General features: G+C 40.2%; 3 protein-coding genes across 42 annotated transcripts in view; 1 reads left to right on the top strand and 2 right to left on the bottom strand.

Annotated features, from left to right (window-relative positions):
- The window catches only part of LOC125961818 (metabotropic glutamate receptor 7-like), a 411,772-nt gene that overhangs the window by 143,712 nt on the left and 245,838 nt on the right, over positions 1-22,222 (top strand). For 5 of the 40 annotated variants that reach the window (XR_007472835.1, XR_007472834.1, XR_007472843.1 and 2 more), the window contains one exon: positions 21,048-21,298. The exons of the other annotated variants lie outside the window; for them this stretch is intronic. The gene's annotated coding sequence lies outside the window, so the exon portion shown is untranslated. Of the gene's footprint in view, positions 1-21,047; positions 21,299-22,222 lie in introns of those variants that run through there. 40 annotated transcript variants of the gene reach the window in all.
- Positions 1-22,222, bottom strand: part of LOC125961808 (UDP-N-acetylglucosamine--peptide N-acetylglucosaminyltransferase 110 kDa subunit-like) — a 250,670-nt gene that overhangs the window by 30,319 nt on the left and 198,129 nt on the right. The gene's annotated exons all lie outside the window — the stretch shown is intronic.
- LOC125961798 (UDP-N-acetylglucosamine--peptide N-acetylglucosaminyltransferase 110 kDa subunit-like) overlaps positions 1-22,222 on the bottom strand; it is a 63,807-nt gene that overhangs the window by 35,771 nt on the left and 5,814 nt on the right. The gene's annotated exons all lie outside the window — the stretch shown is intronic.

Raw genomic sequence — 22,222 nt, 5'->3', positions numbered from 1 at the left:
ATTGACCTTATCTCAATAATTCTTCTCCCAACAATGCCATAACTAGAGTTGAGTTCTAAAGTGTACCTTCCTCTTTTCCAATAGAAATGGTCCCACAATTTCACACGGCGTTTATCACGTTTGCAAATGCCAATGAAAATGCTAAGGTAACACAGTCCAAAAGGCAATATTCTTCTGTGAGGGCACCCAACTTTAAACAAATACACATATTCTAAATACAGCTTAGATCTGTGACACGTTTTGGCCAATGAAGTGTGAGCAGACATGATGGCCTTCAATGAGCAGCAGAGGCCTTAAATGGGCTTGTGCAGTTGGGCTCACCTCTTATGTTTCAGTGAACTTTGTGAGAAGACAGGGCCTGGGAGCTGCGGCCTCACAGTTGGGCTCCAGAGGAACATGTGTGTTACAGACCTCAAACTGACCCAAAACACGGAGCAAAACCAGCCATCTAGAGGTCTAAAAGAGAGCCACTGCAGCTAGCCAATAGGTCCAAGAAAAATAAATTCTTGTTTATGGAACTGAGTTTTGGGTCGATTTGTTCCAAAGCATTATCAGAGCAAGAGCTGACTAACACAACATCCTCCAAATCATTGTTATGTAAATGGATGCCACCATGCCTACAAGTAAGGCAATTGTGTACTCAAAATGTGAGAGTCCTTGAACTCTTGGTGCCTCTCCAACACAATGTACATGGCTAAATTTCCACAAATAAGTTCACTAATATACCACAAAGATCTCCCTAAGCTTTTATTAAATGTAATGCAAAGTTCTTTCTTTTCATTTTCTGCTTCTACATAGTTAAAATGCTTTTATCAATGTAAAATGGCTCTTACCTTTTGGCTTCTGTCGTGAGAGTCTTTTGAACTCTGAAACACTGTAGGATATCACCTATAAATGGAATCTAAAACATACAACAATTGAACGAATATAACAAAAAAGAAGGAGAGTCACCGATATAGAGAACAAACTAATGGTTGCCAGTGCGGAGGGGGAGGAGGGGGCAATACAGGGGTGGGGAAGTGAGAGATGTAAACTACTGGGTGTACGACAGGCTCAAGGATGTATTGTACAACACAGGGAATATAGCCAATATTTTGTAATAACTGTAAATGTAAAGTAACCTTTAAAAAGGATATAAAATTTTTTTAAAAAAGAAATTCATACTTAAAATTCGAAACAATTTAAATGTCCATCAACAGGAAAATGCACATATAAATTATTGGATTTCCCTACATGGGAATCCTACGTAGCGAGGAAAGTACATGAACTAGACAGATCTTTACGTGTCAGCATGGATGAACCTAGCAAAGATAACACTAAATAAAGCAAGTAACAAGAGAAAACAAAATAGAATACGATATGCAGTTTAAGAGTACTTAAACATGTAGCCTACATAGAAAGACATCCATGCCAGTGATGGAGACCAAGTTCAGAAGAGTGGTTACCCAGGGTCAGCTGGGGAGTGGCTGTGCTTGGGAAAGTGGTCACACCAGAGACTCTTCAACAGGAATGGTAATGTTTCACTTCACACGCTGGCTGGAGGACGGAGGAGTGTCTGCGATGTTATAATGTGAGCACGCTGCATGTAAAACCCATTGCTGACCACACCTAGGGGAACTGATGCGTGGGAGCTGGTAGTGGGTGGAGCCATCCAGAAGGTGGTGGTAGAAGAGGAACGTTGTACACGTAACGCCTAAGGCCTGACCAGAGGACGATCACTGCTCTAGAAACTGGACACAAATCCAACTTCTACGGCCAATCTTAGAAGACAAACTGAGGCATATTTAAAATTTTAACACTTTATGTGCGCAAAAATACATTCAATTCAGGCAGCACAAAGCGGAAGAGGTGAGGAGCACTCCAGCCACAGGAGCTGCAGAGATGTTTATTTTAAAAGGGCAGAAGCAAAGCAAGGAAACGAGTGATTTGCTATGGCTTTAACGCCTAGTTGGTGGTTTGTGACTGGGTGTCCTCAGCGGTGTTCGTCACCCTGAGGCGCTGACAGGCTTAGATTTTGGTTGGTTTAAGTGGGCGGCCGCATCGCTAGAGCCACCGCAGGCTAACGGCCTCCTTGCAGGGTTAATTTACTAACACCAATTGTCTGAGTCCTTCCTCTTACTCAGTCACTTCACTTCCTACGCCTCACTTTCTCTTCTCTAAAGTGGATATTCAGTAGTAAATTCTCTGTGGAGGTGTCAGGACAAAACAAAGTGATTATTAGGAACCACGATCATGTCCTGAATGCACGGAACACGTCACCGTTTGCCAACCACCGTGTCAAGTCAGCAGAAACGACAGAAATTAAGAGCTCTCCGCAGAAATTCACACACCCGTGCACCAGGTAAGGGACCACAGGCAGACGTTCACTCAGCCTTTCCTGCGTGCCTCAAGGAGTTCACGCTCTCTCCTGGGCGGGGCGAGCAGAGACACTTTGAGGGAGTTTAACTACTTTTAAAATGCGCTGATACAACCATGTCTCACTTTTGTTTGGATCAGTCAGCAAACGCTTTTTGGAAACCCCAAATTCTCCACACCTCCTACCTTTTGCGCTGCCGTAGTCTCGAAGCTGCCGACACCGCTCCTCAAGCCGCGTCGTCAGGGGAGGCGGGTCTGCGTGCGGACGCACGGCGAGCGCGCAGAAGTCTTCGAGCCCCGCCCCCACGGGCCCGCCCGGAGGCTTAAACCGCAACCCCGCGGCTCGGGAGGCAGTTGATGCCCGCGCCAACACCAGGCCGCGTGTGGGCTCCGGACCGCGGCATGGAGGGCCCGGCCTAGCTGGGGCCCGTGGCACTATGTCTTCGGGCCGCGGCCGCCGGGCGGTGGGCGCCCGAGGGGCCGGGAGGCGAGCCGGAACCCACAGGCGTGTGTGGGCATCCTGTCTGCAGCCAGCGTCCCCGAGGCCGCGCTCAGGCCATGATCACTCGGTGAAGCTGCGCCCGGACAGCACGGCCGACTCCTTCTCGCGCTCTGAGGACCTGTGCGCGCTGCAGGACTCAGTGCCTCTGCCCTCCGTGTGGGCTTCCCTGAGGGAGGGCCTGCTGGACTTAACGCCGACTGCCTCCGCGGGTAGACTGGGCGCCGCTCCTGAGCACCCTCTGCCCCTGATCTGTATCCAGAGCTTCTTCCAGCCACGGCTTGTCGAGACAGGTTTGTACTTCCCGCTTCCAGGGGCCCTCGTGTGGGCGCTGAGAAGCGGGGTTTTAAATGGTTAAAGGTGGAGGGTGGGCACTAGAATCGGTGCCCAGTGCCCGGGTGTGCGTGCACTAGACGGGGCGTGCGGCCTAGGACTCCTGCCAGCTCGGTGACCCTGGCCGAGTGCCTTAAGGCTTCAAGGTCTCAGTGTTCTCATCTGTAGCATGGGCGTAACAGGACCCAGCCTCCGTGGCGGTTACAAGGATGCACTGTGTTAATGCTTCTAGACTCTACAAAGTAGAACACTTAGCACAGTTTGGAGCATTGTTAATTGTTGCACAGATGTTACCTGGTCTGTTGAATGACTTTGCCTGGTACACACCAAAGCGATTAGGAAATGGATATATCCCAGCTTCATTTCCTTTCCATTCAAACAGGGCTCAGGAAAACAAAAATTTTTTTCAATAGGTGTATCATATATAGTGGAAAGAGCACCGGTGTGAAGGCAGCTTAGGGTTTGAATTCCAGAGCTTATGCTCTCTGTGGCCTGGACAGGTTTCTTTTGCACTACAATCCACACACTTGTAAAATGACATTAAAAACCACTCTTTCTGTGGGTTCTTAGAATTTAGCAGGTTATGTGTGTAAAGTATCCTGGCACTTGAATGAGTTGTCAGAACCAAGGGCTGCTGGAGACCATGCTTCTGCCCCTTCTTCTGGGCAGCAAGTAAACACAAGCACAGGAGTCAGTGCTCTGGAAGAAGTGAGTTCTGCTGCTACAGAGCACAGAATCTCTTTTTTCTTTGATTTAATTTTTATTCTATATTGGAGGATAGTTGATTTACAATATTGTGTTAGTTTCAGGTGTACAGTAAAGTGATTCAGTTATACATATATCCATTCCTTTTCAGATTCTTTTCCCGTACACTTTGTTACAGGATATGGAGTAGAGGTCCCTGTGCTACGCAGTAGGTCCTTGTTGATTATTTTATATATAGTCGTGTGTATATGTTAATGCAAACTCCTAATGTATCCCTCCCCGCCATCTTTCCCCTTTGCAGAGCACAGAAACTTGGAAGGGCAAGTTCAGGGTAGGATTCCTGGAGGAAGTGCCGTCCTTTCTAAGGATATGTAGAAGCTCCTGGGGTGGCAGGAGAGAGCAGTGTGTGTTGAAGTTTGAGAAATGTAAGAAAATATGGCAAAACTAATGTACAGGACTGGAACTCAGGGTTTGGGAAAGAAATGAGAGTCGATACTGAAAACTTAGTGGGGCCCAACAGAAAGGCGCCTTGTTTGTCCTGTCAGAAGTTTGGATGTTTATCCTGAAGGCTGCGGGAAACACCAAAGAACAGTGAAATGGAATTCTGGTTTAGAGGCTCACTTGGACCTCCATGTGGAAGGCAGTTGATTGGGTGCAGGGTGAATTGTAATCTAAGGGTCCCACTTAAGTTATAAAAGGTGGGACCGGGTTTTGCAGATCTGAGAGAGAATGGGTGAGGCCTGGTGACCAGTTAGAAAAGGGAGGGCAGCAAGCGTGGGTGACAGTTTACAGCTGCATCTTTTTGAGAGATACAGAGCACAGTAGAAAGGGATTGGGGGTGGCGAGAGGATCTTACTTCATCTTCAGTGCTTTAGAGGGGCCTGGTAGATAGGTCTGGGCCCAAGGTACAGATGTGGGCTTTTGGGAGGACAGGTGTTTGAAGGCATGGTAGAGACTTCGGTTATCCACAAGAATATCCAAAGAATCATAGGTCTGAGAGTTTTTTTAAGTGGGTATATTTGAGGATGTTTATAAGCTGAGAGAAAGTAGCCAACAGAGGAAGGGTGTAAAGATCTAGGAGAGGAAGTGATTGTTCATTTGTTTTTGAAAGCTGAATACTTATCGTGTGCCTGGCCCTTTTCTTAGATCTGGGGTTCACACCATCTGTTATCTCTTCTGCAAGGACAGTTGAATTCATGCCCCGGTGAACAGAAGTCAGATTATTCTTTGCATCCCATTCAGGTGTAAGAACTGTTTTGTACCTCTGAAGGGAAGCAAGCTCTATCCTTTGGTCACCTGCTGATGATAATAGCATTGGCTGAGACCTGACCATTTACAACGAAGGCACTTGTGTAGGTAATAAGTTCCAGGAGGGCCCAAACTGAGTATGTCTGTTTCAGCATTTAGCATGGTTTAGCATCTGAGAGGCCGGTACATTATTGGCATATAGTAGACTTAAAAATGAATATTTGTGGATTGTCTGAATGAGTGGATGTGTGTGATTCACATCCTATTTGCAGGTCCTATGCCCTGCAATGGATTTTCAGTGTCAGGTTGTGAAAGTATTTATGACGGGGATTGGCATTGTTCCCTATCTAATGGATAAAGATTACACATGAAAGGACTTTACACTGACATCCTAAAAGCCTCATAGGAATTACTTAACAAAAAAATAAAATTGGATTCTGTATAATTTCTAATTTGTAAGCTGGCCAGAACACTGGTATTTCAGCCAATCCTCTGGTAGTTCCGATGACGTCCCCATGATCACCCAGGCATAATCAGAATGGCTTTAGGATTTGGGAGCCAAAATGTTCCTCAGTATTTACGGCTTTGCTCGTCCATTTAAGAAAATGGACTATTGAAAAAATAGCTTCAGACACAATATGGCATTTTATGATTTAGCATGAAATCTGAGAAATATAGAGGTTATCGGAAGCCTGCAGTGGTAACGTTCCCTCTGCTATTGAAGTTATTGTCTTTAAACAAAGATTCTACATCACTAATGCTATATATATATATTTTATGATATTCAGGTTAATTTCCAATTCTAAGGAAGTAACTGGTTGGTTGGTATGAGAGATGGTGTGGCTTCCAAAGGTGAAAAGTATTATTTTGTTGTACTTTCTGGCTACCTAAGGATGGGAGAGGCCCAGGACACTGCAGTCAGTATATTATGTGGAGCAGGTTATATTGTGGTTTATTTATGAACTTTTACATGTTTATTTTCTTCTTTGCGGTATGCGGGCCTCTCACTGTTGCGGCCTCTCCCGTTGAGGAGCACAGGCTCCGGACGCGCAGGCTCAGCGGCCATGGCTCACGGGCCTAGCCACTCCGCGGCATGTGGGATCTTCCCGGACTGGGGCACGAACCCGTGTCCCCTGCATAGGCAGGCAGACTCTCAACCACTGTGCCACAAGGGAAGCCCACATGTTTATTTTCTATGCAAGTTTGTGTGCTCCTTTTTGAGTTTTGGTAGATAAGTGTTTTGTAACTTTGGAATACTTGGAGTTATATACATATATATATATAACTTATATATATATATATATTTTTTAATGTAGTAAAGCCGTGGAGAGTGTACTAGTCTACCTAGGTTCAAATTCTGGCTTTACCCTATGACTTCCCTGTGGCTTCCTCTGCTCACCTATTAAAAAGGAGGATAATAAGACTGCTGTGGTGAGTTATATACTAAGTGTTATTTAAGCATTTGCTATAATGATCATGTATACTCGAAGGCAAGGAACTTGCCCCTTGATCGTTTCTGTATTCCTAGTGCTTAAGAATTCCTAGTGCTTTCCTAGTGCATTGTCTTAGGATAGAGATAGCTCAGTATAGTTCTTCTCACTATAAAGTACTGTTACGTTGAAAGTCTTTGCTTGTGTACGAAAAATCTATGACATATCTGCTGAGGACAAGGAAAGGAATAGTTTTAAAACTGCAATGGATAACAAAAGATTGTATGATGTAATGCCTTTATTATGTAATTATAAAACTAACAAATGATCATGGTAGAAAATTTGAAAAACTCCTAGACAAAAGAGAGATCAACAAAATTTGGAGTAACTTTCAGAGTGTAGAGTTGTCCATGAATATTAGTGCTTTCATATTTTCCAGGACTTTAAGTAGACTCTGCTTCTTAAGAGTCTATTCATGATATTTTACTTTAATGATGTTTTCATCATGGGGACACACACACACACAGAAATCTGTTAAAAAAAAAAAAGAAAGGCATGTAAATCACTGATGTTTCAGATAGCCACATGAAATAAAGTGAGAAAGGTCAACAAGCTGAAAGAATGTGGAGTAGCTTCTCCTTAATTGCTTACATAACTCTGATAATTACCTCTTTGTGGATAAAGTAATTAATGGGGAATCTAATTCAAGAAAAATGTATGAACTGCAAGCCTTCTCAAAGCCAAGTATTTCTTTCCACAAAAGGTTACTTTCCACGGCCATGCTTCCTTATTACCAGACAGGGAAAGAGTATTGTATGGCAAAGGATCTTCCTGAAGGAGGGTGCTTCCCACACTGATTGTCATAAATGACTTCGGAATTACTGTTGCTGTATTACCAAAATCTTAAACTAGGATATTTTTGACAAATGCGGTCCTTAGTTAATTTTTAGAGCTACAAACTGTCAGATGGCTCTGAAATAACAATTGTCTGGCTATTCTTCAGGGTGATCACAATATGGAAATGACCTTGAGGTATCACTAAAAAGCAGGAAGGTGTGAGTCTTCCTTTCGTGCCAGAGTGAAATGCGAGTTGGAGTTGGAGTTGGAAAAGAGGCCCACAACCAAGTGATAGAGAAGGAAATGTGAGGTCATTGGTGAAAAACCAGGTTGAAGTTAAGGTGAAGAGGCATGAGGAAATGGGCAACTGTTCCAGTATTACAAAGATCATCAAGAAGCATATCCATGAATGTGGTTTGTATTGCAATCTGCTGAAAAAGAGACAAATATCCTGGCCTAGTCTTCATGGAGATTATATTTTATTGATTCTGATAATAGATTATTGTTGAAAAGGGCCTCCTATAAATTATAACCATGCAAAGGCAGCAAGATAATTTATTTTTCTTTATGTACGTGTTTCTCATTCCTACTCACTTCTCTCTTAGGGGAAGAGAAAATCACACACACAAAAAAATGTCAAGTCTCAGCTATTCCTTTTCAAAATAATTTTTTTTGCGAATTCCAGTGGAGGCAATAGGTTAACTGTTAAGATTTGTAAGGCCGAAAAACTAGATTTTTACAAAGTGTAGCCAAATTCCATTCCATAAATAATAGCTTTGGAAAGAATATGTGGTGATGCAAAGTTGGAAAAAGCTGGTTTTCCTTCCGTGAATGGCTTCACTGTGTTGGGAGAAGAGGCAGAGAAGAAATCAAAGTAATTAAACATGGGGTGAGTTTTCCCGATAGGGGACTCTAGTGCTTTAAAATAGACTAGATAATCCTAGGGATAATCTGAGGGTAGAACAGACCAATGCCTCATTTCCAATCTGGTACCCTGGAAGAAAACAGTGTATTTCCTTTGAGGTCTTGAGAGGTTTTTCTTCTGCTTTGTTTTGGTTTTGGTTCATTTTGTAATCAACCTTATTAAGGTATCATTTACATACAATAAAATGCAGACATTTTTAGTCAACGGTTCAGTGACTTTTAATTAATGTATACATTTGTTTAACTACCACCCCCATAAAGATAGATAACAATTCTAAAACCCTAGAAAGTTTCCTCCTAGGCTTTTGCAAAAGTAACCCCATCTCCCACCCCAAGGCAACCACGGATCTGTTTTTTATCTTTAGAGATGACTTTTGACCAGTTTAGAATCTCATGTAAGTTGAATAATACAGTGGGTGCCCTTTTGATCTGGCTTTACTTGCTCAGCATATGGTTTTTGAGATGCATTCATGTTGGGATGTTTTAAACCAGGACTTTAGCCTGGGTGGCTGATGTTGTCTGAAGGCACCTATAGGTACAGCTGAGTCTCTGGCATTGTCACTGTCTGTTCTTGGCTCAGTATTTTCAACTTTACTAAGAAGCACAAGGTTGAAGTAAGGAAGATCATTGTCAGTATAATGGAGGTGAAGTGGGTTCTGTTATATAATATTCTCAGCAAAAATTGACCTGCTTGGAATCATTGTGTTGATAATCGACAAGGATTCTCTTCCTCCAAAAGCCTTGATACTATATAAAACTTCTAAAGGACGCTGTCCTAGGACCCTTCTTTTAGTTTTCATATTTTGGGAAACATTTCTGGAAAATTCAAATGCTCGCAACCTGAAAGAAGCAATTATTCACCTGAAGCCTAACTCTGCTAAAGTTGAGTTGTCCGACCGTTACATGCTGATAGAACCCAAACAGCCTTGCAAAACAATGCTCTCTTATTGGATATAAGCATATAGATTGTTTAAGGTGTAGGTGTGTATGCAGTAAAGTGAAAAAACAAAGAATCTTTGAGTTTCCCTTGCTGTTTTTTTTTATTTTGTCATTTAAGTTTCTATAGCGTATGCTAATAGTTCAGGGAAACCTCAGGTTAGTTTTAGGTCCACTCTTTACATAAATGTTGAAGTACTCCATACCCACCTTTTTTCTACCTTCCTTCTTTTCTTCCATCTTTCCTTTCTAACTTCTTATAATCCATTATACTTAATCCTGCATTTGCTGAGGTGGCAATTAGTGTAGGAAAATACTGTGAAATTTTGCTGTTCAGAATGCATGTTGACCAAATTCTATATTGAGAAAAGGTCTGAATTTACCCAGAGTAACCCTTTCTCAGAGTCTTTGAATAAACGCCATAGAAAGTGGGCTATATATAATATCCTGACAGGTATGTAGAACTCATAGCAATTGCCCTAAAGAGCTTACCTAGCGTAGATGCATATGAATGCATTTAATGATTGTTTTATTGGCAGCAGTGCCGACATACACAGTCTGTTTTGTTTTATATCATTCTCATTACCTGCTGTTTACCACTGTATACATTGCTAATGGCGTGGTTTCTATGGCTTGTGAATTTCACGGCCAAATAATATGTAATTTATTGCACAATTCAGTGTAGAAGATGGAGATTCCATAACTTTTCGTGAGCTCTTTGCCCCTTTGGAATGTATTACACTGAGATCAGGCAAAGTAATAAATTTATTTCAAATGTGCATGATAGCTAAACATCAATTAGGACTGATGGGCAATATTTCTTCTTCCAGCAACATAACAGTTTTTAAAGACTAAGCCATTGAACGTGGAGTCACTGAACATGGGACTCAGTTCACTGGGATCCTTCTTAGAAAAATAAAGGACAACTTGAATTGGATTTGTGTGGCTTATTCAAGTAGTAACTAATCACCTACATCTTGGTGAACTTAATTTGTCACAGTCGTTTGGTATTTTATTAACTCTCTTCCCCTTCTTCCCCCGACTCTCACGAGAATGGATCATGAATATCTTAAAACATATTACGTCATCTTCCATCCCTGTTAATCTAACTACAAACGCACACTTTCCTTATCCAATGTAACTTACTGTCTTTTAGAGTGGCTGGGGTTTTAATTCTCTACAAAATTAAAACCAGCAAAGAGAAACATTTTCAAGGAGTCACCACATTGTAGCGCTTTAGAAAGAAAACTTTAGAATTAAGGGCAACTATATCATTTTATAGCTAAAGCACCTGAGGCCTAAAGTAGGAAGGTAACCATCAAGGTCAGGGAAGGGGTAGAAGATCAGGTTTCAAGCTGAGGAAGAGTCTACAGGGACTCAATCTGAGCAGGTCGGAAACTGAAAGGAGACCACAAATGTTCTGGGAATGCTGGCATCTGCCTCAGGTGTGGGATTCAGACAGGGAGTGGGCCCGGGGGGAACTGCGCTTCTGCAGTAGGCAGAGAAGTCCACCTCCCCTCCAGAAAGTGCCACTGACATCAGGGAGTTGAGGGGAAAGAGCAATGAATTCCAGTCCACCTGAGAAAGCAGGCCAGTCTGATTAACTCTGAATTTAGGCTTATTTCAGATACTTCTTGAGAAAGAACTTGGACAAGAGCAAGTCCCATGCAGCCTCTTTTAAATCCATGCCCAGTATTTTCTGGTGGAGCTGCTTAAACCCTCCAAGTGACTCCAGTATTTTAATTTCACTCTGTATTTAATTCCGACAGTTCTATGACTGATTATTTAATGGGCAAATGAGTAGGGTCACAAAAGAGTGTGAATGTATTTTACAGGATGAGGATGGGCGGAGTGGAGCAGTCTGGAACAGGACACCAATAAAAAGGGATCTTGGTAAAGAAGAACGTCTATTAGAAATGGAGAGGAATTCGCAAGGAAATTAGTGCCTGACACCACGCCCGTCTCTCTGCAGGTTTAGAAGCTAGTTTCTAATTTTATTTTCATAGGAGATGTGCCTGTGATGAATTGTCTTTTACCTCCACACTATTTATCACATGGACATATTGTGAAGTTTGTGTGAGAGAAAGCAAGTATTAGAATGTGTCTTGCAAGGAGCTATAAACACTTCCTGGAACAATCTAGGGTAGAAGGAAAAGGAAAGGAAGGTGGAAACAAAGGAGAAAGACAGCTAATGATGCTGGAGTCTCTCGCTGGGATTTGTGGTATCTCTTTTTGAAACTAACTACAGAAAGTCAGACCTTGACTGATTGTTTCTTGATCACAGTTTGTTTTCATTTTTGTTTTTTTCTTGCTCTCTCATCAGTTACTCCAGCCAGTGCCATGTCATTTTCAGTTTCAGTAAGCATGCCTGTCTTGTTTCCATTTGCATTATTCATGCAAACGTTGATTGAACTGATGACCCCGAGTTATCACAGAAACATTAGATACACCAGTGGATACATTTCTTAATTTTAGAAAAAAATTACCGAGTGAAGGTTAAAATAACTCCTCTTAAATTTGTCATTTAAAAAAAAACTTTTCCTAACATACAATACTTCATTGCCTAATAATGCCAGATAAATGAAGAATTCCTATGAATTCATGAATGCAGGCTAGTCTGTATATTTTTTTGGCAGGTATGACCGTTACCGAGGGTAACGGCCTGGTTTGCCGGCCATGTCCTGTCTCCTAGAAAGTTGTACTTTCTGTTGTCTTTCAGTTGGTTCATTGGATATCAGAGGTGAATTTATAAAACTATACTTCCCTTTACACTTTGTTTTGTTTTGTTTTACTTGAAGTATAGTTGATTGACAATGTTGTGTTTCAAGTGTACAGCCAAGTGATTCAGATATATATATTTATTTTTTCAGATCCTTTTCCTTTACAGGTTATTACAAGGTGTTGAATATAGTTGCCTGTGCTATACAGTAGCCCCTCGTAGTTTATCTACTTTATATATAGTATACACTTACTTTGTATGATCCATGCTGGTCAGACCACATAATTATTTTCACTTCTGATATAATATTTTCAGGTCCAACCTCAAATCTTTGATGAGAAGATATTTTAAAATAAGTTTAGCATGTGTGTGCTCTAAATCCAACAGTAGTTATTAGAGATATGATTTTGCACTAGGTATTCCTCTCTTTTTTGTTCTTGGCCAACCCACTGAAAATTAGTTTTTATTTTCTGGTTGGTTTGCTAGATGTTTATGACTATAATAAAAGTCTTAAATTTTGTCTCATATCTTAAAACACAATCTGAATTAGCAATGGATATTGTGCTATACATAGGGGCTGTGATATAAATATAGTTTCTAACTTCAAAAACATATAGCCTAGAAGGGAACACAGACACATATGCAGCAATTATGGCAACTGCATTTGTTTACTAAGTGAAATAGCACTGAGATGGATAAAGTGCTAACAAGGCTTGAACAGCCAAATCAGCTTCAAAAATAGATGCACAGTTCTTTAAAAATCTTTTTAACATTTTTCCAGCTACATGTAGAATATAACTTAGCATAAAAACGGTATGGGTTTTATTTTAAGTAATTTAGCATTTTGACATCCTCATAATGAAATTAAATCCAAAAGGAGATTTCTCTCCATGATCTCTTGAAATGGCCCTTGATCATCCACAATATTTCCCATCATCACAAAGGTGGTACCAAGGGCAGGGAACTCCAACATTATTAAAGTTTCATAAAGCAAAGTGAATTTTAAGAATATAATGTCCCCAAACTGATAAAGGACTTGACAGATAATTTCAAGGGAAGCATAAATTATTTTCTGTTTGTCAGGGGGCAAAAATATTTAGGTTGAGTTAATGAATGGTAGAGTTTTTGAGTGGAGAGTGTCCTTAAAATATTATGTAGATTTGTACTGTCAACAGATGCTAGCCACGTGGCGTTATTTATATTTAAACAAATTTAAAAATAAGATTAAAAATTCAGTTCCTCAGTTGCATTTGCCATATTTCAAAGATGTTTATTAGCTCCATGTAACTGTAGAATACTGCTTTACATAGTACAGATATAGAATATTTTCATTATCAACAAAAATTTTATTGAGCAATACTAAAATTATACCCAGATATGCACAGAGAAGGCAACCAAGTCTCAAGGAAATAATATAACTTCCCCAAGATCACACAGCTGTGTTTTTAAAGAAAAACAAAATGACACAAAGGAAATAGTAAAAGAGGCATTAAAGAAACCCAGTAAGTTTCTGGAGCAGTTAAAGTAGGGTTTAAAAGTGCATACTTAGCTGTTAGCAGGGTTGAAGCTCTTGACGGTTGGTAAGATGTACCTGCCTTAATTTGGACATTAGCATTTTATGCAATGAATTAAAAGCAAAAAATAATTTCAACGAATGGCTACCAGCTCCATATTTTTAGCCACTGCTGTGCTTCCAGGTTATGTTTATCACTTTCATGTACAGGGCACCACTGTGAAATGTGACGGTTTATCTGACCCCAGAGAAATCAAGAAATCTTGTGGGGGTTATGGCTATATTTGAAAAGGTTGATTTTTAAATGCATCATGCAGACTGGCCCTGTTTTAAAAGGGATTACTGCCATCAAATAATCAAAATGTAAACTGTCTTCTCACCTTGCAAAAGTCAAAGATAGCCCCTGCATCTTTATTATTTCGTTGAAATCCAAATATTATTTTTCCATTCTCTAACTTGTTTTCCTCACAGTGTGATCAACTATTGCCAAGGACGGAAAGGTTACATTTATCAAAGTTTGCTAAAGGCCCCCTAGGTAACTGAACCCTCAGGAGAAACAATTGTCATGTATTCTTTTTCTGTTGTTTCAGTATCTTCGTAAAGAGTCATTTCAATATGTTTGGTTCTGTAGCAGAGGTTCTGTGAAGTACTTACCTTCATCAGAAGTGCAGAAAGCCTCGAGTCTATGGGTAAAGATGGGTAAGGAGAGAGAGGGAAGGAGGCTAGAGAGAGGCTCAGTGCTGAGATAAGGACAGTGTTCTAAAGCCTCCTGGGGGTGAGGCTGGGGTGCACAAACACCCACGACTAATCTAGACAGAAACTGAATAATCAAGGGTACGACCACTGTGAAGTCATGTGGTCACCTCTCCCTCTAGAAATAAACATTGCCCTCAGTAAGTCTCCTCCCGCCCCAGAAGAGCATTAGGAAGGTCTGGAGAGGGGGATTATTGGCAGAAATGGAAAAAGCAGGTTGAAGGGATTAGCCTGGAGCAGAGAGCCCAAGAAACCCAAGCCAGTAGATGGAAGGCAGACTTTTCATGGAAGTCTCCAAGCCCACGTCAAGTTCTGGGACCACCAAGTACAAGTCAAAGAGTGCTCATTAAACCCCTTTGGGCCCCCACGGGAGTGGAGGAAGACTGGACAGAGAGGGAGAAGGGGCCATTGAAGGTACAGTATTTTCTATGGGATTTAACTCCTCAAAGGCCTCCCAGTAGCTCCCAGAAGCTTCAGATCTGCTCAAGAATCCTTCATGTCCTGCTGGTGTGCAGTGAGTGGCTCACAGCTTCAAGGCCTCCTCTGCCAGATGGAGAACTATTTCAAACATCCTGCCTCTATTTTGTACTGTAGCAATGCAGACAGGAAACCTGACCCCATTTTCAGGTTCTAAAGAGAAATTCTAAGTACCTGAAAGACTGAGGAACATGGTGGCTTTTATTTAAGATGTGGAGATAGAGAGCACATACCTGGACTTGGGCCTGCAGCAGCACCGAATTGCACCAAGAGTTCCCTTTATTTTCTCTCGCATCTCTGTTCCTCCTTTTCTCTCTGCTGGATTAGCCATGGGGACTCCAAGTTCTTTCTTGTGTGGTCCTGGTACCAAGATTCTCCTGGGAATTATAAAGCTATTCACCTTCTACATCGAGCACTTCTTATTTTTTCCCCAGCAACACAAGTCATCCTTAAGAGGGGTCAGGGTGCTAGCTCTTAAATATATTTTAGGCATCCCTTTGTACATTAAATTCTCTTTCTTGGAGACTGCTCCTGACATGGTGTTCACCGTGCTCCCAGCTGGCCTCCTGAAGTTCTGCCCTGCCTTCCCCACCAGGTACAGTTCAGGAGCTGCCTACCTCAGGGTGATAGGTTATCTTCTAGTTGCTTTATTCCTTTCCCTTTTATATTTAGAGAGTATAACTGGAATACATAAACTTCTCTATGACCACAGCTTTATTTGCAACCCACAGGTTTTGTTATGGCGTATTTTCATTATCATTGAATTAATAAAATTCTAATTCCCATTGCGACTTTATCTTTGACCTACATAATGATCAGAAGTATGTTTTTAATATCCAACTATTTGGTAAAATATTGGTTATATAGGTTTAAATTTCTTGCTTATTCAGAGTCTTGTGTTATAACCAGAATATAGTCAATTTTATAAATGTGCCATGTGCACCTAAAAATTTCTGCGTAATACATATATTCCATCATTGTTGGTGCGGTGTTTTATGTAAATTTAGGCCAAAGTTTTTCATGATGGTATTCAGATCTCCTATAATTTGCTGATTTGTTGTGGTTCTATGTTTCTGATCTAGGTAATTTAGATTTTTCTATTTCTACTTAGATTTTTGGAATTTCCCTTCATATATTGCATTGAAGTTTAGATTTATAATATATTCCTTGTAAAGTAACAGTGGGTTTTATTATCCTGCCTTATCGCCAGTGATACTTTTTGCTTTGAAATCTATGTTAACATTAAAAAATCTTCTTCAATTTTACTTATTGTTGTTATGACATAACTTTTGAATCCTTTCATTTTCAATCTGACTCTTGTCTTTTGTAGGTGGCATAGAATTATGTTTTTTGTTTGTTTCAATAATCCTTGTCCTTTAATTTGAGTATTTACAGTTAATGTATTTTCTTACAGACCGTTTACTCCTTGTTTACTGTTTGTCCCACCTTGTTATGTTCCTTTTGCTCTTATTTCTTCCTTTGAGATTTGTTCAAATTCCATTTTCCCTTACATTAGCTTGTTAATTTTACACAAGTAGCAGTTACACATGTACCATGACTTATTAGCTCTTTTACTGCTTCTCAAGCAATGCTGAGATCTTAAATTTCTTTTACTACTTTTTCTTCTTCCATTTGTTTTAATGCATTCTAATTTTTGATATATTTTATTATTACTCTTTTGTGCTGTTAGATTTTATTTAGGTTTATCCACTTATTTCCGTGATAACTCGGGGTCATCAGTTCAATCAACGTTTGCATGAATAATGCAAATGGAAACAAGACAGGCATGCTTACTGAAACTGAAAATGACTTGGCACTGGCTGGAATAACTGATGAGAGAGCAAGAAAAAAACAAAACTGAAAACAAACCGTGATCAAGAAACAATCAGTCAAGTTCTGACTTTCTGTAGTTAGTTTCAAAACGAGATACCACAAATCCCAGCGAGAGACTCCAGCATCACTAGCTGTCTTTCTCCTTTGTTTCCACCTTCCTTTCCTTTTCCTTCTATCCTAGATTGTTCCAGGAAGTGTTTATAGCTCCTTGCAAGACACATTCTAATACTTGCTTTCTCTCACACAAACTTCACAATATGTCCATGTGATAAATAGTGTGGAGGTAAAAGACAATTCATCACAGGCACATCTCCTATGAAAATAAAATTAGAAACTAGCTTCTAAACCTGCAGAGAGACGGGCGTGGTGTCAGGCACTAATTTCCTTGCGAATTCCTCTCCATTTCTAATAGACGTTCTTCTTTACCAAGATCCGTTTTTATTGGTATCCTATTCCAGACTGCTCCACTCCGCCCATCCTCATCCTGTAAAATACATTCACACTCTTTTGTGACCCTACTCATTTGACCATTAAATAGTCAATCATAGAACTGTCGGGATTAAATACAGAGTGAAATTAAAATACTGGAGTCACTTGGAGCGTTTAAGCAGCTCCACCAGAAAATACTGGGCATGGATTTAAAAGAGGCTGCATGGGACTTGCTCTTGTCCAAGTTCTTTCTCAAGAAGTATCTGAAATAAGCCTAAATTCAGAGTTAATCAAACTGGCCTTCTTTCTCAGGTGGACTGGAATTCATTGCTCTTTCCCCTCAACTCCCTGTTGTCAGTGGCACTTTCCGGAGAGGAAGTGGAGTTCTCTGCCTACTGCAGAAGCGCAGTTCCCCCCGGGCCCACTCCCTGTCTGAATGCCACACTTGAGGCCAGATGCCAGCCTTCCTAGAACATTTGTGGTCTCTTTCAGTTTCCGACCTGCTCAGATTGAGTCCCTGTAGACTCTTCCTCAGCTTGAAACCTGATCTTCTACCCCTTCCCTGACCTTGATGGTTACCTTCCTACTTTAGGCCTCAGGTGCTTTAGCTATAAAATGATATAGTTGCCCTTAATTCTAAAGTTTTCTTTCTAAAGCGCTACAATGTGGTGACTCCTTGAAAATGTTTCTCTTTGCTGTTTTTAATTTTGTAGAGAATTAAAACCCCAGCCACTCTAAAAGACAGTAAGTTACATTGGATAAGGAAAGTGTGCGTTTGTAGTTAGATTAACAGGGATGGAAGATGACGTAATATGTTTTAAGATATTCATGATCCATTCTCGTGAGAGTCGGGGGAAGAAGGGGAAGAGAGTTAATAAAATACCAAACGACTGTGACAAATTAAGTTCACCAAGATGTAGCTGATTAGTTACTACTTGAATAAGCCACACAAATCCAATTCAAGTTGTCCTTTATTTTTCTAAGAAGGATCCCAGTGAACTGAGTCCCATGTTCAGTGACTCCACGTTCAATGGCTTAGTCTTTAAAAACTGTTATGTTGCTGGAAGAAGAAATATTGCCCATCAGTCCTAATTGATGTTTAGCTATCATGCACATTTGAAATAAATTTATTACTTTGCCTGATCTCAGTGTAATACATTCCAAAGGGGCAAAGAGCTCACGAAAAGTTATGGAATCTCCATCTTCTACACTGAATTGTGCAATAAATTACATATTATTTGGCCGTGAAATTCACAAGCCATAGAAACCACGCCATTAGCAATGTATACAGTGGTAAACAGCAGGTAATGAGAATGATATAAAACAAAACAGACTGTGTATGTCGGCACTGCTGCCAATAAAACAATCATTAAATGCATTCATATGCATCTACGCTAGGTAAGCTCTTTAGGGCAATTGCTATGAGTTCTACATACCTGTCAGGATATTATATATAGCCCACTTTCTATGGCGTTTATTCAAAGACTCTGAGAAAGGGTTACTCTGGGTAAATTCAGACCTTTTCTCAATATAGAATTTGGTCAACATGCATTCTGAACAGCAAAATTTCACAGTATTTTCCTACACTAATTGCCACCTCAGCAAATGCAGGATTAAGTATAATGGATTATAAGAAGTTAGAAAGGAAAGATGGAAGAAAAGAAGGAAGGTAGAAAAAAGGTGGGTATGGAGTACTTCAACATTTATGTAAAGAGTGGACCTAAAACTAACCTGAGGTTTCCCTGAACTATTAGCATACGCTATAGAAACTTAAATGACAAAATAAAAAAAAACAGCAAGGGAAACTCAAAGATTCTTTGTTTTTTCACTTTACTGCATACACACCTACACCTTAAACAATCTATATGCTTATATCCAATAAGAGAGCATTGTTTTGCAAGGCTGTTTGGGTTCTATCAGCATGTAACGGTCGGACAACTCAACTTTAGCAGAGTTAGGCTTCAGGTGAATAATTGCTTCTTTCAGGTTGCGAGCATTTGAATTTTCCAGAAATGTTTCCCAAAATATGAAAACTAAAAGAAGGGTCCTAGGACAGCGTCCTTTAGAAGTTTTATATAGTATCAAGGCTTTTGGAGGAAGAGAATCCTTGTCGATTATCAACACAATGATTCCAAGCAGGTCAATTTTTGCTGAGAATATTATATAACAGAACCCACTTCACCTCCATTATACTGACAATGATCTTCCTTACTTCAACCTTGTGCTTCTTAGTAAAGTTGAAAATACTGAGCCAAGAACAGACAGTGACAATGCCAGAGACTCAGCTGTACCTATAGGTGCCTTCAGACAACATCAGCCACCCAGGCTAAAGTCCTGGTTTAAAACATCCCAACATGAATGCATCTCAAAAACCATATGCTGAGCAAGTAAAGCCAGATCAAAAGGGCACCCACTGTATTATTCAACTTACATGAGATTCTAAACTGGTCAAAAGTCATCTCTAAAGATAAAAAACAGATCCGTGGTTGCCTTGGGGTGGGAGATGGGGTTACTTTTGCAAAAGCCTAGGAGGAAACTTTCTAGGGTTTTAGAATTGTTATCTATCTTTATGGGGGTGGTAGTTAAACAAATGTATACATTAATTAAAAGTCACTGAACCGTTGACTAAAAATGTCTGCATTTTATTGTATGTAAATGATACCTTAATAAGGTTGATTACAAAATGAACCAAAACCAAAACAAAGCAGAAGAAAAACCTCTCAAGACCTCAAAGGAAATACACTGTTTTCTTCCAGGGTACCAGATTGGAAATGAGGCATTGGTCTGTTCTACCCTCAGATTATCCCTAGGATTATCTAGTCTATTTTAAAGCACTAGAGTCCCCTATCGGGAAAACTCACCCCATGTTTAATTACTTTGATTTCTTCTCTGCCTCTTCTCCCAACACAGTGAAGCCATTCACGGAAGGAAAACCAGCTTTTTCCAACTTTGCATCACCACATATTCTTTCCAAAGCTATTATTTATGGAATGGAATTTGGCTACACTTTGTAAAAATCTAGTTTTTCGGCCTTACAAATCTTAACAGTTAACCTATTGCCTCCACTGGAATTTGCAAAAAAAATTATTTTGAAAAGGAATAGCTGAGACTTGACATTTTTTTGTGTGTGTGATTTTCTCTTCCCCTAAGAGAGAAGTGAGTAGGAATGAGAAACACGTACATAAAGAAAAATAAATTATCTTGCTGCCTTTGCATGGTTATAATTTATAGGAGGCCCTTTTCAACAATAATCTATTATCAGAATCAATAAAATATAATCTCCATGAAGACTAGGCCAGGATATTTGTCTCTTTTTCAGCAGATTGCAATACAAACCACATTCATGGATATGCTTCTTGATGATCTTTGTAATACTGGAACAGTTGCCCATTTCCTCATGCCTCTTCACCTTAACTTCAACCTGGTTTTTCACCAATGACCTCACATTTCCTTCTCTATCACTTGGTTGTGGGCCTCTTTTCCAACTCCAACTCCAACTCGCATTTCACTCTGGCACGAAAGGAAGACTCACACCTTCCTGCTTTTTAGTGATACCTCAAGGTCATTTCCATATTGTGATCACCCTGAAGAATAGCCAGACAATTGTTATTTCAGAGCCATCTGACAGTTTGTAGCTCTAAAAATTAACTAAGGACCGCATTTGTCAAAAATATCCTAGTTTAAGATTTTGGTAATACAGCAACAGTAATTCCGAAGTCATTTATGACAATCAGTGTGGGAAGCACCCTCCTTCAGGAAGATCCTTTGCCATACAATACTCTTTCCCTGTCTGGTAATAAGGAAGCATGGCCGTGGAAAGTAACCTTTTGTGGAAAGAAATACTTGGCTTTGAGAAGGCTTGCAGTTCATACATTTTTCTTGAATTAGATTCCCCATTAATTACTTTATCCACAAAGAGGTAATTATCAGAGTTATGTAAGCAATTAAGGAGAAGCTACTCCACATTCTTTCAGCTTGTTGACCTTTCTCACTTTATTTCATGTGGCTATCTGAAACATCAGTGATTTACATGCCTTTCTTTTTTTTTTTTAACAGATTTCTGTGTGTGTGTGTGTCCCCATGATGAAAACATCATTAAAGTAAAATATCATGAATAGACTCTTAAGAAGCAGAGTCTACTTAAAGTCCTGGAAAATATGAAAGCACTAATATTCATGGACAACTCTACACTCTGAAAGTTACTCCAAATTTTGTTGATCTCTCTTTTGTCTAGGAGTTTTTCAAATTTTCTACCATGATCATTTGTTAGTTTTATAATTACATAATAAAGGCATTACATCATACAATCTTTTGTTATCCATTGCAGTTTTAAAACTATTCCTTTCCTTGTCCTCAGCAGATATGTCATAGATTTTTCGTACACAAGCAAAGACTTTCAACGTAACAGTACTTTATAGTGAGAAGAACTATACTGAGCTATCTCTATCCTAAGACAATGCACTAGGAAAGCACTAGGAATTCTTAAGCACTAGGAATACAGAAACGATCAAGGGGCAAGTTCCTTGCCTTCGAGTATACATGATCATTATAGCAAATGCTTAAATAGCACTTAGTATATAACTCACCACAGCAGTCTTATTATCCTCCTTTTTAATAGGTGAGCAGAGGAAGCCACAGGGAAGTCATAGGGTAAAGCCAGAATTTGAACCTAGGTAGACTAGTACACTCTCCACGGCTTTAACTACTACATTAAAATATATATATATATAACTCCAAGTATTCCAAAGTTACAAAACACTTATCTACCAAAACTCAAAAAGGAGCACACAAACTTGCATAGAAAATAAACATGTGGGCTTCCCTTGTGGCACAGTGGTTGAGAGTCTGCCTGCCTATGCAGGGGACACGGGTTCGTGCCCCAGTCCGGGAAGATCCCACATGCCGCGGAGTGGCTAGGCCCGTGAGCCATGGCCGCTGAGCCTGCGCGTCCGGAGCCTGTGCTCCTCAACGGGAGAGGCCGCAACAGTGAGAGGCCCGCATACCACAAAGAAGAAAATAAACATGTAAAAGTTCATAAATAAACCACAATATAACCTGCTCCACATAATATACTGACTGCAGTGTCCTGGGCCTCTCCCATCCTTAGGTAGCCAGAAAGTACAACAAAATAATACTTTTCACCTTTGGAAGCCACACCATCTCTCATACCAACCAACCAGTTACTTCCTTAGAATTGGAAATTAACCTGAATATCATAAAATATATATATA

Source organism: Orcinus orca, chromosome 17 (assembly GCF_937001465.1).
Source record: "Orcinus orca chromosome 17, mOrcOrc1.1, whole genome shotgun sequence".
NCBI classification, from domain to species: domain Eukaryota; kingdom Metazoa; phylum Chordata; class Mammalia; order Artiodactyla; family Delphinidae; genus Orcinus; species Orcinus orca.
This window is presented reverse-complemented; position numbering and strand designations above follow the sequence as displayed.